The sequence below is a fragment of the Rattus rattus genome, chromosome 3, assembly GCF_011064425.1.
Source record: "Rattus rattus isolate New Zealand chromosome 3, Rrattus_CSIRO_v1, whole genome shotgun sequence".
Taxonomy (NCBI): Eukaryota; Metazoa; Chordata; class Mammalia; order Rodentia; family Muridae; genus Rattus; species Rattus rattus.
Genome location: NC_046156.1, coordinates 10,831,302 through 10,845,909, shown reverse-complemented (window position 1 = coordinate 10,845,909; position 14,608 = coordinate 10,831,302).

Here is a 14,608-nt window from a genome sequence, read left to right as displayed (position 1 = left end):
TGTCTCTTCTTTTGGTTTTCAATATCTAGGGTTATTTCCATGTGTTCTTTCTTGGTTGCTTCTATTTCCATTTTTAATTCCTTCAACTGTTTGATTGTGTTTTCCTGGAATTCTTTCAGGGATTTTTGCGATTCCTCTCTGTAGGCTTCTACTTGTTCTCTAAGGGAGTTCTTCACGTCTTTCTTGAAGTTCTCCAGCATCATTGTCAAATATGATTTTGAATCTAGATCTTGCTTTTCTGGTGTGTTTGGATATTCCATGTTTGTTTTGATGGGAGAATTGGGCTCTGATGGTGCCATGTAGTCTTGGTTTCTGTTGCTTGGGTTCCTGCGCTTGCCTCTCGCCATCAGATTATCTCTAGTGTTACTTTGTTCTGCTATTTCTGACAGTGGCTAGACTGTCCTATAAGCCTGTGTGTCAGGAGTGCTGTAGACCTGTTTTCCTCTCTTTCAGTCAGTCAGTAGTTTTTCCTCTCTACAGGTCTTCAGCTGTTCCTGTGGACCTGTGTCTTGAGTTCACCAGGCAGGTCACTTGCAGCAGAAAAGTTGGTCTTACCTGTGGTCCCGAGGCTCAAGTTCGCTCGCGGGGTGCTGCCCACGGGCTCTCCGCGGCGGCAGCAACCAGGAAGATCTGCACTGCCCCTTCCAGGAGGTTCCGTGCACTAGGGTTCCAGATATCTTTTGGTGTTTTCCTCTGGTATCAGTACTGTGTGCAGCGTGTAGTCTCTTCTGGTTTCCCAGGCGTGTCCGTCTCTCTGAAGGTTTAGCTCTCCCTCCCACGGGATTTGGGTGCAGAGAACTGTTTATCTGGTCGGTCCCTTCAGGTGCGGTGTCTCAGACGCAGTGGACCTGCTGCTCCTGGGCCCTCCTCTATGGGTACCCAGAGGCCGTTAACAGTTTCCTCCTGGGCCAGGGATGTGGGCAGGGGTGGGCAGCGTTGGTGGTCTCCTCCGCTCTGCTGCCTCAGGAGTGCCCGCCCGACCAGGCGGCGAGAACTCCCCTCCAGGGGGCCTGGGAGCAGAGAGCTGCTGAGGGCAGGGATCTGCCGGCCCCGGAGTCTCCAAATGCTTTTTAATTTGTATGTTTGTCACTGTTAGAAATTGATTGATGCATATGTATTGCATGTGTATTCGTTGTCAAAAGTTGAGTCATTGATAATTGGATTAGCATGAAGTAGACATTTGATTTGTGACAATGACAGGCATAGGCTAGGATAATCCCAACTACAAAGCAGATCAATAATGGGTCATATTTCTTCTAGAAAAGATATGTTTGAAGGTCATATGGTTTGAGAGGAGTGCTTAGTCACTAGAGATAAAAAGACTAATGATAAAGATAGATGTATAGAAACAACCACTTAAGAGCAGATATTTAGCTGCATGGATGTAGTCATTAATGTGTTTGCCATGCAAGCACACCGACACCCACACCACATACACAGACACACATACATGCACACACATATGCATGCGTGGACACACACATGGGCATACATACACATACACATGCATGAACACATACTCACAAACACACACATACATACACAAACACACACACATGTAAGCAGCTGAACTTCTTTATAAGGATGAATATGATATAATTGTGTCTAAAGTAATCACATATTAATCTGAGAAGATGGAATTCAAGAAACTAATGTGTGTATTATGTGCTGTTATCTGCTCATCTTGAGAAACGGGGAAGAGAAAATTATTTTCTGATGAATGACTAGGCATTTTTCATAACTTGAAAAGATAGCATATTGCCATAAAATTTACCTGTTAAAGAAAATTAGGAAGGAAGCATGAGAATATTAAGCTATATTAGTGATCTTATAGAAATTATTAACAAAATCTGTAGTGTGTGGAAATAACAGGGTGATTTTAATTCATACACATTAATCAGTGTCATAAAAATATCTCAGTGCTTATAGCAAGGTACACAGAGTCCAGTTATAGCCCCAGTTCTTATTGAGAGAGTGACTTTAGGAAATTAAAAAAAAATAAAAAACAAAACTTTTCTTGTCTATGACACAAGGATAGTGAAACAGCAAAAATTCATTTTCTACTCTCAATTGTTACGTTATAACGGAGTGGAGTCTAGCACATCAGACATTTATGGTGTACATTACGCTACAGAGAATCAAGATTAACGGCACAGTTATTCTGGTTTAGCTGCACCGTCCTAACTGCACTGAACAGGAGAGTGAAGACGGTGATCAGCATAGACACAGTCTTCCTCTCCACAGGGCAATGGTACCGGGGAGTCAGGCAATTAAATGAGTGGGAATGAAAGACGGGGTGCCCCAAGAGAGTCACTTGTGGATAAAAGTGCTTTAAAAATCAAGTCTTTCCGAGCAATAATTTCCAAGGTTTGGCCCGGGATTTGTAGAGCTGAGAAAGCTTTCATTAAGAGGTGAGACGCCTTAGTGGCTGTTCTTTTCCTAATCCCATTAAGTTTAAAGAAACATAATTTGAAAGCCTACTGGGGCCATGATGAATTATGGGAGAACCTGAAGTGAGAAAGATCTCTTGAAAGAGAAAGTCTAAGAGACTTTGCTTATACAGAATGTTGATAAATAGTATTAAAAGAATGAAAAGCGTCATTCCTTATTTGAGGTCTTCTCTGCACCGTTCTTTCTTCCAAGAACATGCTCTAACTGCAAGATTTCTATGTTAGACGCTGTCTGAAAACCTGAGACAAAGCAGACACACGCCCCCACCCCTACCCCAGAAGCTATCTCTAATTGGTAGCCATTGCAAATGAAAACATATTTTCCCCCAAGGGAAAAGCAAATCTCACTACAGAAACAAATCACTCTTAAGGCTAGACCCCATGTCGAGCAGGAGAAGATAAACACAAAATGGACTCAGTGACATTTGTGGTGCTTTCTAGGTTGTTTGTATACATATCTGCCTTCTGTTTTTATGGGACACTTGTGTGTGCAAATGTGTGCATCTATGTGTCTCTTCATTTTTATTCTCTTATTCTCTTTTTAGTTTTTATCCTATGCCAATTCTTCCTATACTGTATGAAATAAGTTTTGCAATAAGAGGGAAAAAAAGAGAGAAACTTTTAAGATCTCAATGACTAATTGTAAAACGGAATGACTGATGGCTAAGACTAACAGGAATAATTCGGGCTGTGTGTTGTTCAGTGGTTAAAAGAACTTGGCACCCTAGGAGGCAACCTTGCAGAAGACCTGGATCTGACCCTTACCATTCCCATGGCAGCCCACAACTCCCTGGAACTACAGTTCCATGGTATCCAGTGTTCTCTTCTGACTTTTGTAGGCACCGGACACACGTGCTACACAGATGTATGCACAGCAAAACATTTATTCACCAACATATAATAACCAAATCTCAATAAAAACTGAATTATAGGAAGTACATAAAAACTATGACCAGGCAGTTAACTCAGGCTGCCCCTGACATAAAACCTATTTTTAAAAAAAACCACTACATATTGGAAAATATAATTTGTTATCAGAAATCGTTTGACATTTCACTCATAAGCTTTAGCAGTATGAATACTGTTTTGATGTTGTTTTAGGATATATTCCTTCCTCTCTTCCTGTCTCTACTTCTCATGTATCAAAAAATAAGACTTGACTAGTGAAATTAGATTTACAGTTGAACTGAAATATTTCTGCAGATAAGAGAGTTCCATGTGGCCAAATTCTAAATAAATGCCAAGGAACAGATGAATTCATAGACTTAAAAAGAAAATTAGAAGCTTTACAGGGAAATTGCAATGCAAGCATATGGGTCATTTCAGAGAACACCTATTGCACTGACCAATGTTTCCAGGAAACACCATGGTTTCTTCAGCCTAACACATTATTTCTCTAATCCTTTTTTTCCCCAACACTATTCATGAGAATGTTATGCTAGTAAACCTCAAAATAACTGGAAGTAATTTCAGTATTTTAAAAAAATCTATAGCTAGTTGACAGCCTATTTAGAGTCCCATCCTCCCCCCCAACCCCCTCCCCACAAAAGCCAGAAAATAAAGACATGTCAAGTGTAGCTTCACTTAAGCCCTGTTGGCTGACGCCCTCTGTGTTAACCTATAACCTCTGGGTGTTTGGGTAATAATTTATTCATTAAACCATTAACTCTCTTTCTAGCAGTTTTCCCTATAAATTTTTAACTGGGGCAATTCTCCAGGTATCTTCCTCTTCCAGCTCACCCCACCGCTTCATTCTCCATGCTGTTCCCACCTTGGTCTAATCTGAACGTTTCACGCTGAAACTCCCTTTCTACATGTCAGTTCTCTTAAACATTACACAACGCTCTCGAGCCTGCACATTATGTGCTAGTAGCTCACGTGCGTGTGTTTTCCTTGGCTGATTTCTGTGCTTCCCAATCGTCTGGGGGAAGTGTAAGTCATGGACCTGCAGTTCAAGTCTCTTCAAGTTCAAATCTGTGAAAGAGCTTGCAGACATCTTATAACCTCTAAGTGTATGTCTAAAGAAGGATTTTGAAGTCAAAGACCAATGAATGACCTCCTCAGTAAGTCAGTCTGCATTCAGTAGTGATTGATTGGTGCTTAATTTATTATCAGATCTTCGGATCTATCTTCAGGTGTTTGGTATGAGAATCTGGAATACATCAGCATGTTCTTTTAAGTGCTAGCGATTATTATCAGTACTTAATGGTTAATTTTCTGTACTCCTACAAACCTTGGCTGTAGCTGGATGACATAAACATTATCTTTGTGTAACTCTTAGTTCTTGTATTTAAGTAGATGTGATATTTAAAACCTTTATGATCGTGAAGCCAAATATGCTGGTATATATATATATATATATATATGTATGTGTGTGTGTGTGTGTGTGTGTGTGTGTGTGTATTTCTCCATGGACTTGTGTGTGTGTACAGAAAGCAAGAAGGACATTCTGAGCTAGGTGTTAACCCTCAAGTCTTGGAAAAGTTCCCATTGGAGAAATCCCATTGTTATTAATCCAGTTTGTCTCCCAAGGAGTCAGTGAATGATGCAGGTTTCCTGTGTTCTTCCTGGATTTGTATGTTGCTGCTATGTCTCTGTGTAGTGGCTATATTTCCTCAACAAATAAGGCTGAAATGGAGATGTAAAATCATTTTGCTTAAGTCAATGTGCTTTGTACTCATTTTAAATCAGTTGTCAGGAAAGAGATGATAGATAGTGGAAATCAAGGCACGGAGAGGATTCTTTTCTAAAAAAATACTTTTATTTTGGGTCCAGGACAACCCTTAAATTTTGTTGATTTTTGTTCAAAAACATAAAGTCAATGGATTTCCCTTCTTACAGGTATGCCACTTGCAGTCCGTGGCAAACAATAGAACTGATATTTGGGGGGAAAAAATGCAGCCAGGCGACAGATATAGCTATTTGGTTTTTGCCTCTGAATAACGTCTGGTGACAACACAGATGTTAAACACAAAATATTACAGGGATTAATTCGCAGTGTTCTCGTTTGAATCCAAGGTCATGTGCAGTACAAACAATAAGTTACAGCCAGGCATTCTGTGGTGGCAATTAGGGACCACCTAGGGTGGGGCTGAAACCGAAGGTGCCTCTGACCTTAGGGGGCCGGCACTCACTTCAGTGTATGGCCTCTGAATGCCTTCTCCTCCATATAAATTAAACAAAAGTGCATTTTCTCCCCTTTAGGGAACAAACAACCCATGCGTTAGATCCTGCAGCCTAAGCATTTCCTGCTTCAGACTCGCAATGGAATCTCCACTAAACTGCAATTAGCATTTTAATAGTATTAATAACATTCCTGATTTTAACAATCTGAAGCCTTCTGCTTTTTTATTAATGTCTTTTGTTGCAATTTTGTCTAATAGTGTGCCCAGGGTAGCAAAACATAACCAATTAGAGCATTTGCCAAACAGTGAGGAAGCTGGATCGTTTCAATTCTGCTCCACTAAATATAAACATGACTGTATGTGAATCACATTTCGAGCCAGACAGACAAAGAGAGACACCGGATATGAAAGCCCTAAGGGCCCCTCCTTGTCCGCCAAAGTAGAGGGATTGACGGTTTGCAAAACTAATGTCAAGATGCAGATGCAGGTGCTGATAACTTGTGGTGTCTCTGAAGCCTGAAATCTGAATCAGATCTAAATCATTAGAGCAAGGGACCACCGCATAGGAAGAATGGAAGGACGTAGAGCTGTAGTCCTTAAGAAGGAACCAAGTGAATGAAAAATAAAACAAGAGGAGGACATGACTACTCTTGAGGTATGGGGAACATTTTTATTGTAGATGTAAGAGAGGGGGCAAAGAGAGGGAGGAGTCCAGATTGAATATGGCCAGCTGACTAAACTGGACCATAGACGAGAGAGGAGGAAAGAGAGCAAGAGAGAAGCCACCCCCAAATATGAGACGTGACTTAGGCCAAGAGTCAGAGTGTGTTACTGCTATGAGGAGGGAGATACCATGAGCACCAAAACTCTTAAAAGGAAAACAGTTAATGTCTCTGGGTTATGCTTTAGTCCACTAACTTCATGCTGGGAAGCAAGGTCACATGCAGGCAGACATGGTGCTGTAGAAACTGCTGAGAGTTCTACATGTGTATCCACAGGCAGCCCAAAGAGAAACTATGAGCCTCTACCTCTGAATTTGAACTTCTGAGACCTCAAAGCCCACCCCCTTGTGACACACTTCCTCCAACAAGGCCATTCTTGCTAATAGAGCCATTCCCTATGATCCTATAGGGGCCTTTTTCTTTCAAACTACTATACAGAGGTCTGTGCTATATAAAGTTCAGACTGGGAGAAGGGAAATAGAAATACAACTTTTGAAAGAGAGAGGCTTAGGGTAGGGTGTGAGGAGCCACATGGACTGAATGATATTTGTCCTGCTTGTAAAACCCAACACCAAGTGTGCAGGAAACACACTCAGCAGTCTTTTGTTGAGGAGACTCTCTGATTTTGTTTTCACAATATCTTAAATTAAAAATAATGTTTCTTTCAGTTAAGTCAATATAACTACGTTAGGTTCAAAGCCAACTACTTGGTAGCACTGCCTTCCTAAACGCCAAAATGACAGTGCAGGTGAAATTGTCCTAAGAAAAGCACTTTGGCTGCATATTCAGAAGGATCGTTATTTAAACAGGCATAAAAGACAGGTTCTGTTTAACCAAAACACAGATCTTCCAAAAACAGATCCCTTTTCCCATGGAACACCCTTAATTCTCTGGGTTTGTCTCTCCTCTCCTAAGGTCTACCACCTTGCGCAAGGCACTCAGTTCCTCAGGCCATGCAGTTCATATCAATGCAGCCACCATTGTACTGACTGTCATATAGAGTTGGTTTGCTTTTCCAAAATTTCGCTCTTCTCTCTGCTCCATGTCCCAAGGTGGGCTTGGCAGTCTGAATCCCAGTAACTCTTTCTTTCTACTCATGTAGAGATCTAGTAAAGTAGTCTTGCTACACTGCTAACAAAATATCAAGAAACAGGTAACCATGAAAATGTAGTCTGCTGTAGACAGCTAGTCAGGACTACTGATTGAACCTTTGGCTTCTGTTGGGATGCTTCAACCTTTCCCCCCTTTATTATAGGCACTGAAGTTTGAAGATGTTACTTTTTCCAAGAGTCAGGGTTCAAACTCATTTACCTCACCTTGTGAATCCTTACCAAACAAATTACAGTTTCCGTAGGTTTTGGGGTTTTTTTTTTTTCTAATTTGAGAATATTATCAGAAAATAAAGTCTGGACTTTCAAGATGGGGAAGTAAATACCTAGGATCTAATGTGTGCCCTCGGATGAAGCTACTGTGCTTCCATTTCATTCTGGGAATAATCTTGAGAGCTTACAAAGTGCACATTTCGAGACCCAGATAGAAATGTTTCTGATTCATTGGAGGTGACACTGCTTCATTTGCATTTCCAACAATCTCCCTTGGTTACTGTAAAGTCTAACATTGGGAGCCCTGAGTAGGCTGCACTAAAGCGGCTACACAGTCAAATGATATCAAAAGAAGTGTCATGGCAGCACTTTGAATCTCTGCCGCAAGACCTTACACAAGCCACCTGGTGTAAGAGGATGTCAATTAAGCAGGGCGGTGTTCCTGAAAGAATTGCTGCCAAAGGAAGAGTGCCCACAGTATCAAATAAATTAAAAATGGAATATTTCCTTTAAAGGCATAATGACAGTGCTGCCTCCAATTCTCAGAGTCACTGTATTGTAATTCCAGCACAGCCTCTACCTCCTTATATTGTCATGAGAAAATACTAAGCAGAGAAGTTTGTTTTCAGAGGGTCCAGAGATGGCTCAGTGTTTGAGGAGCACTCGTTGCTCTTTCAGATAGGCTAGGTGAGTGCCCCAGAACTAACATGGTGATTCTCAACTATCAGCATTCCCCATTTTAGGGCATCGAACACTTTTTTTTCTGGCCTCTGAGGAAAACAGGCATGCAAGCTGTCCACAGTCATAGATGTAATTTTATAAAGTACCCATATCCATAAAGTAAAATAATTTCAGAACTGCTTTCATTATTATTTTAGCATGCTGATGCTTAATCTTTCCATTTCTTTTTATAATTTTTTCTTCATATATTTATGTGTCTGTGTGTATGTGTATGCATCTGTGTGAAAACATGCTAACAATCAAACACAAAATTCAGAATAAGTTATTGAATGCCCTTCTACATTACTGTAGAATATATATATATTCTTTGAGGCATAGTCTCCCTTTAAACAGGGCCTTGCTCTTGGCTTCCTGGGAGTCCAAAAGCATCAGCTGTCCTTCCATTTTCAGCCCACTTATAGATGGAGCTAAAGAGTTTTGACACCTGACAAATTACATGTACACTGGGGTGAGATCTCTGGTCTTTCTGTTGGTCTGGCAAAGATTCTTTACTCTACCCTCTCTCTCTAAGCCCATGTCTTCCCATATTGATGGTTGTATTTGTAAGCCCTTAATTTAGTCAGTCATACCCCCATCTATGACTTAACTCAAATTTTTACATTTTAGTTTTGCAAATTATATTACCAAAAACTTCATGTAAAAATGACATAATCCATGGATAAATATTTGTTGAGCACCTGAGTTTCAAAAATGTGTACCAAGTTACTGGGAAGACTTGAGTACACAATGCAGTTTTCAAAGGAAAAGACAAGAAACAAAAGGCACCTTCAAGTCTCCATCTGTGCCATGGGGCTAAGGTTGTCTGACAGTCCTCTCTACCCAAATCCAGCCCAGAGAGAGCTCCTCTTCCAGGAGTGCTCTCACTCCTGAGATCACAGGTTCACAGGCCTATAGGAGGGACAGGCTCCAGTCAGAGACTGCAAGACCCTCTATCACCAGAGATAACCAATGGCAAAAGACAAGCACAAGAACCTAAGCAACAGAAACCATGGCTACTTGGCATCATCAGAACCCAGTTCTCTCACAGAAAGTCCTGTATACACCAACACACTGGAAAAGCAAGATTTGGATTTAAAATCACATCTAATGATGATATAGGACTTGAAGAAGGACATAAATAACTCCCTTTTAAAACTACAGGAGAACACATATAAATGAGTAGAAGCCTTTAAAGAGGAAACACAAAATTCCCTTTAAAAATTACAGGAAAACAACCAAATAGGTGAAGGAATTGAACAAAACTATCCAAGGATCTAAAAATGGAAATAGAAACAATAAAGAAATCACAGAGAGAAAAAACCCTGGAGATAGAAAACCTAGGAAAGAGCTCAGTAGTCATAAATGCAAGCATCACCAACAGAGTACAAGAGATAGAAGAGAGAATCTTGGGTGCAGGAGATATCATAGAAAACGTTGACACAACAGTCAAAGAAAATGCAAAATGCAAAAATCTCCTAACACAAAACATTCAGGAAATCCAAGACACAATGAGAACATCAAACTAAAGGATAATAGGCATAAAAAAAGTGAAGATTCTCAACTTTAAAGGCCAGTAAATATTCAACAAAGTTATAGAAGAAAACTTTCCTAACCTGAAGAAAGATGCACATAAATCATAAAAGAAGCCTACAGAACTCCAAATAGATTGGACCAGAAAAGAAATTTATCCCATCACATAATAGTCAAAACAACAAACACACAAAACAAAGAAAGAATATTAAAAGCAGTAAGGGGAAAATGTCAAGTAACATATAAAGGCAGACCTATCATAATTATGTCAGACTTCTGAAGCGAGACGATAAAAGCTAGAAGATCCTGGGCAGATATCATACATACCATAAGAGAACACAAATGCCAGCCCAAGATGCTATACCCAGTAAAATTCTTAATTACCAGAGATAGAGAAACCAAGATATTCCATGACAAAACCAAATTTACACAATATCCTTCCACAAATCCAGCTCTACAATGGATAATAGATTGAAAACTCCAACACAAGGAGAGAAACTACACCCTAGAAAAAGATACTCTTCTTTCAACAAACCTAAGAGAGCCACACACACATAGTTCCCCCTCTAACAACAAAAAAGAGGAAGCAATAGTCACTATTCCTTAATATTTTGGCATTGATGGACTCAATCCTCTAATAAAAAGGCATAGACTAACAGACTGGATATGTAAAGAGGACCCAGCACTTTGCTGAATGCAGGAAACACAGCTCAGTGATAAAGACAGAGACTACCTCAGAATGGGCTGGAAAACAATTTTCCAAGCAAATGGTTTCAAGAAAAAAGCTGAAGTAGCTATTGTAATATCAAATAAAATTGACTTTCGATAAAAGTTATCAAAAAAGATAAGGAAGGACACTTCATACTCACCAGAGGAAAAATCAACCAAGATGAACTCTCAATTCTGAACATCTATGCTCCAAATGCAAGGGCACTCATATTCATAAAATATCATCCAGAGTGAGGTAACCCAGTCACAAAAGAACACACATGGTATGCACTCACTAATAAGTGGATATTAGCCCAAAATCTTGGAATACCCAAGATGTAATCCACAGACCATGTGATGCTCAAGAATAAGGAAAACCAAAATGTGGATGCTTCAGTCATTCTTAGAAGGGGAAAAATACACACCCACAGTAGGTAGAGGGTGAGAGGGACTTGGGAGGAAGAGAGGAAGGGGAGGGGGAAAATGGGGGCAGGATCAGGTATGAGAAGAGACAGGGATGATATACAGAGGGTCAGAAATTTTAACAGAAGTGTGTAGCAATGGGTGATGGGGAAATGGGGGTAGTCCCAGTGCCAGGAAAACAAGAGGCTCACAGAAAATAACAGGAATGAGATTAGCTGAATAGCTCACCAAAGAGGAGGGAGAACATGTAGAAACCATGTCCAGAGGTTAGGCAAGGCCCCCAGTTGGGGAATGCGGCTGTCTACTCTTCTCAAATTTTTAACCCAGAATTGCTCCTGTCTAAAGGAAATGTAGGGACAAAGAGTGGAGCAGGGATTGAAGGAAAGGCCATTTAGAGACTACCCCACCTGGGAATCCATCCCATATGCAGCCACCAAACTCAGACATTATTGCCGATACCAAGAAGTGCATCCTAATGGAAGCCTGATATCGATGTCTCCTGAGAGCCTTACTGATACAAATGAGGCTGCTTGCAACTAACCATCAGACCGAACACCATACCCCAGGAAGAGTTAAAGAAATGACTGAAGGAGTTGAAGAGGTTTCAACCCATAGGAAGAACAATATCAACCACCAGACCCCACAGAGTTTCCAGGGACTAAACCACCAAACACAGAGAACACATGGAGGGACTCTTGGATTCAGCCACATACATAGCAGAGAATGGCATTTTCTGGCATCAATAGGAGAAGCCCTTGGTTTTTGTAAAGGCTTGATTCACCAGTGTAGGGGAATGCCAGGGTGGTGGGACGGAATTGGGTGGGTAGGAGGGGGAGCATCCTCATAGAAGCAGGGAGGGGGAGGATGAGGGAGGGGCAACAAGAAAAGGGGATAACATTTGAAATGTAAATATATAAAATATCCAAAAAATTAAAATTAAAAAAATAAACTAAAGTCATGTGACTGTGAAATGACTTACTCTGAATAGAAGTCAGTCCCACAATTCCTCAGTTTAACATGTAACAGTTTTATTTTAGAAGACTTGCCACCACTGACCAGCTGAGCCTTCAGCTTCATAGGAAGCTCTGAGATGGAAAAACGGGGAAGCAATATCAGCCAAAACTTCCTTATCATTATAAACTAATATAGGATACACAGTACAACTCATCTGCACTACAACTATGCTCCCTAACTCTAGCCTTGAAAGTGATTCAGATTCAAAACATTTCATAAATATAAGCACTTATAACATTTAACTAAAACTTAGTTAAGACATTTATATTAGAAACTACTTCAATATTCAAATTTTTACAGTGAGTTAAAACATAATTTGTAGAATTTTAATCCAGCAACATGGCTACTTTGCCAAGGGATCATTTCTAAGCCTATTTAGATCTCTGTGATCTGAGTGAAATGCAGAAATGTCCTTAGAATATATTTTTAAACCCTTTGGCTGGAATGGCCCTCAGTACATACCTCTAATCCCAAACAATGAAGATAAACTTAATATATAGGAAGAAGGAGCCACATTTGAAAAGTGACCACTAATTGAGGAGAGACAAAGTGATGAATCAGAGAGAGATTTGACAGAATGAGTCAAAGATAGGTTATACACAACTCTCAAGAGAACAGACAGGAAATAGAGACAACTTAGGAGAGCAGCACATGTGTGGGTATGTGGGTGTGCACACACACACACACACACACACAGAGAGAGAGAGAGAGAGAGAGAGAGAGAGAGAGAGAGAGAGAGAGAGAGAGAGAGACTTGTTTTACTAGGACAGTTTTATTGAAACAGGTTGTAGGTAAAGACAGAACAAGTCAGTGAATGAGAAGGAGTCAGAAGATTAGAACAGATTTCCCAGAGTTAGTTTGAACAATTCAGTAAGATGCTGAGAGACACCAGTTTGAATCAGTCAGCTTGGAAAGGAGTTTGGGTTAGATCACCTGAATTGAACTAGTCAGCCAGATTCAGAAAGAATGGGTTTATTAAGCAGTAAGTGTCCAAGATAACAATTTCATCTGATAAATAAAAGTCATTCTTATAATAAATGGGATACTGCCTTTCAATTTACTAGCCAGTCATGGTAACCTGTATTCCAACACTGTGGACACAGAGGCAGGAAGGCTCTGAGCTAGCCTGTTGTACATAGCAAGTTGCAAAACACCTAGGGATGCATAGCAAGGTTCTACCTAAAAATAATAAATATATAAAGTGCTGAGCTAACACAATAATTATCATTAAAGTCATAGGTGAGCTTGTTTCTATTCTGCTTTGAAGACAAGTTTTCAATTGCTTTTCCTCTTTTTTCACTCTGGTTCTTTCAGGAGCTCTGAACATGCCAGGTTGTTTCTTTACAGAGTGAGAAGTGTTCCAACTTCCACAAAGTACATATACAGCTTCTTTAGCCAAGGAATCAAACCAATTCATTCACAATCTTTTGTTGTGAATGAATGGCTCTCAAGACTGTAAGAACTCCTCAAGTCCCGGGTTCATATTCTTCTACGAGGTCAACTTAACTTTCCAAGTCCATTATGGCATATTAAAAATCCCCATGCTCAAAGATCTTTTTTTCAATTTATTGAATTTCTTTGTAGATTTGTGTGACTCTGCAGTGGAAAAAATTAATCGGTTCCCCATGATATTTAAAATATCAATGTAAAAACATTAGTTATTTTGACTGTTACAACATGAATTCTCAAAGTAATATATAGACATGATGTGCTTAACAGTAATTAAATCCTTTTTATCTGAGTAGTCAGTGACTGTGCTAAGTGAGAGACTGACAGGGTAGGCATATGAAGAACCTTTTCAAAATGACAAATGACATAGTGGTAACCATGAGATTAGTTTCTATTTTTAAGTGTGTTCCCATTCTTTCAAAAATAAAGTTAGGCAGAGGGTTCTGATTGAGAGAAAACATATTAAGTTATACTAAGTGATCATAAATTGACCAATAGTAAGTCTTATAAAAAAAAAGAGGTAGAGGTGGCTTGGTCTTACCACATCCCTTGGAGTTTAGTCATGATCTAGTCAGTATATAGGAGATAGACCAACAGTTTGAGGTCACGTTTTCATGGATGAGAGACTGTTTGCTATGGTTGCTTTTCTGTAGTTTTGCACAGTATAATTTTATTTTGAACTTTCACATTAGCAGAAAATAAAGGGGGATTTGTTTTCTTCAAACATTTCAGCTATGCAATGCACAGTACCTAGCATGAATAGGAGTCTGCGTAATTACCATGCTCTTCTAGAATTCTGTTGGAAAAGCAGGTATGAGGTGAAGTCCTATCTCTGTCCTAACGGCTAGACTCACCACTAAATCACTTGGCAGACATGTTCAAAGTCACTGTGTACCACAACAACGAGGGATTTTTAAGCAGGGCACAGAAACTGCCTTGCTGCTCTAGCAGAGTACAAGTGGGTTAAGCAATAAATAAAGTAGTTTACAGTATCTCAAAGTCCCTACAGTTGCACAGTTCAAAACTTGAAATGGAATAGGGTGACTGGTACTATGGCTTCAGAGTCTAGACACTTTCATCTTTAATCTACATGTTCAGCACACAGAGCACTGTTTCTCAATTCAGTACAGATGGCTGAGGGAAGA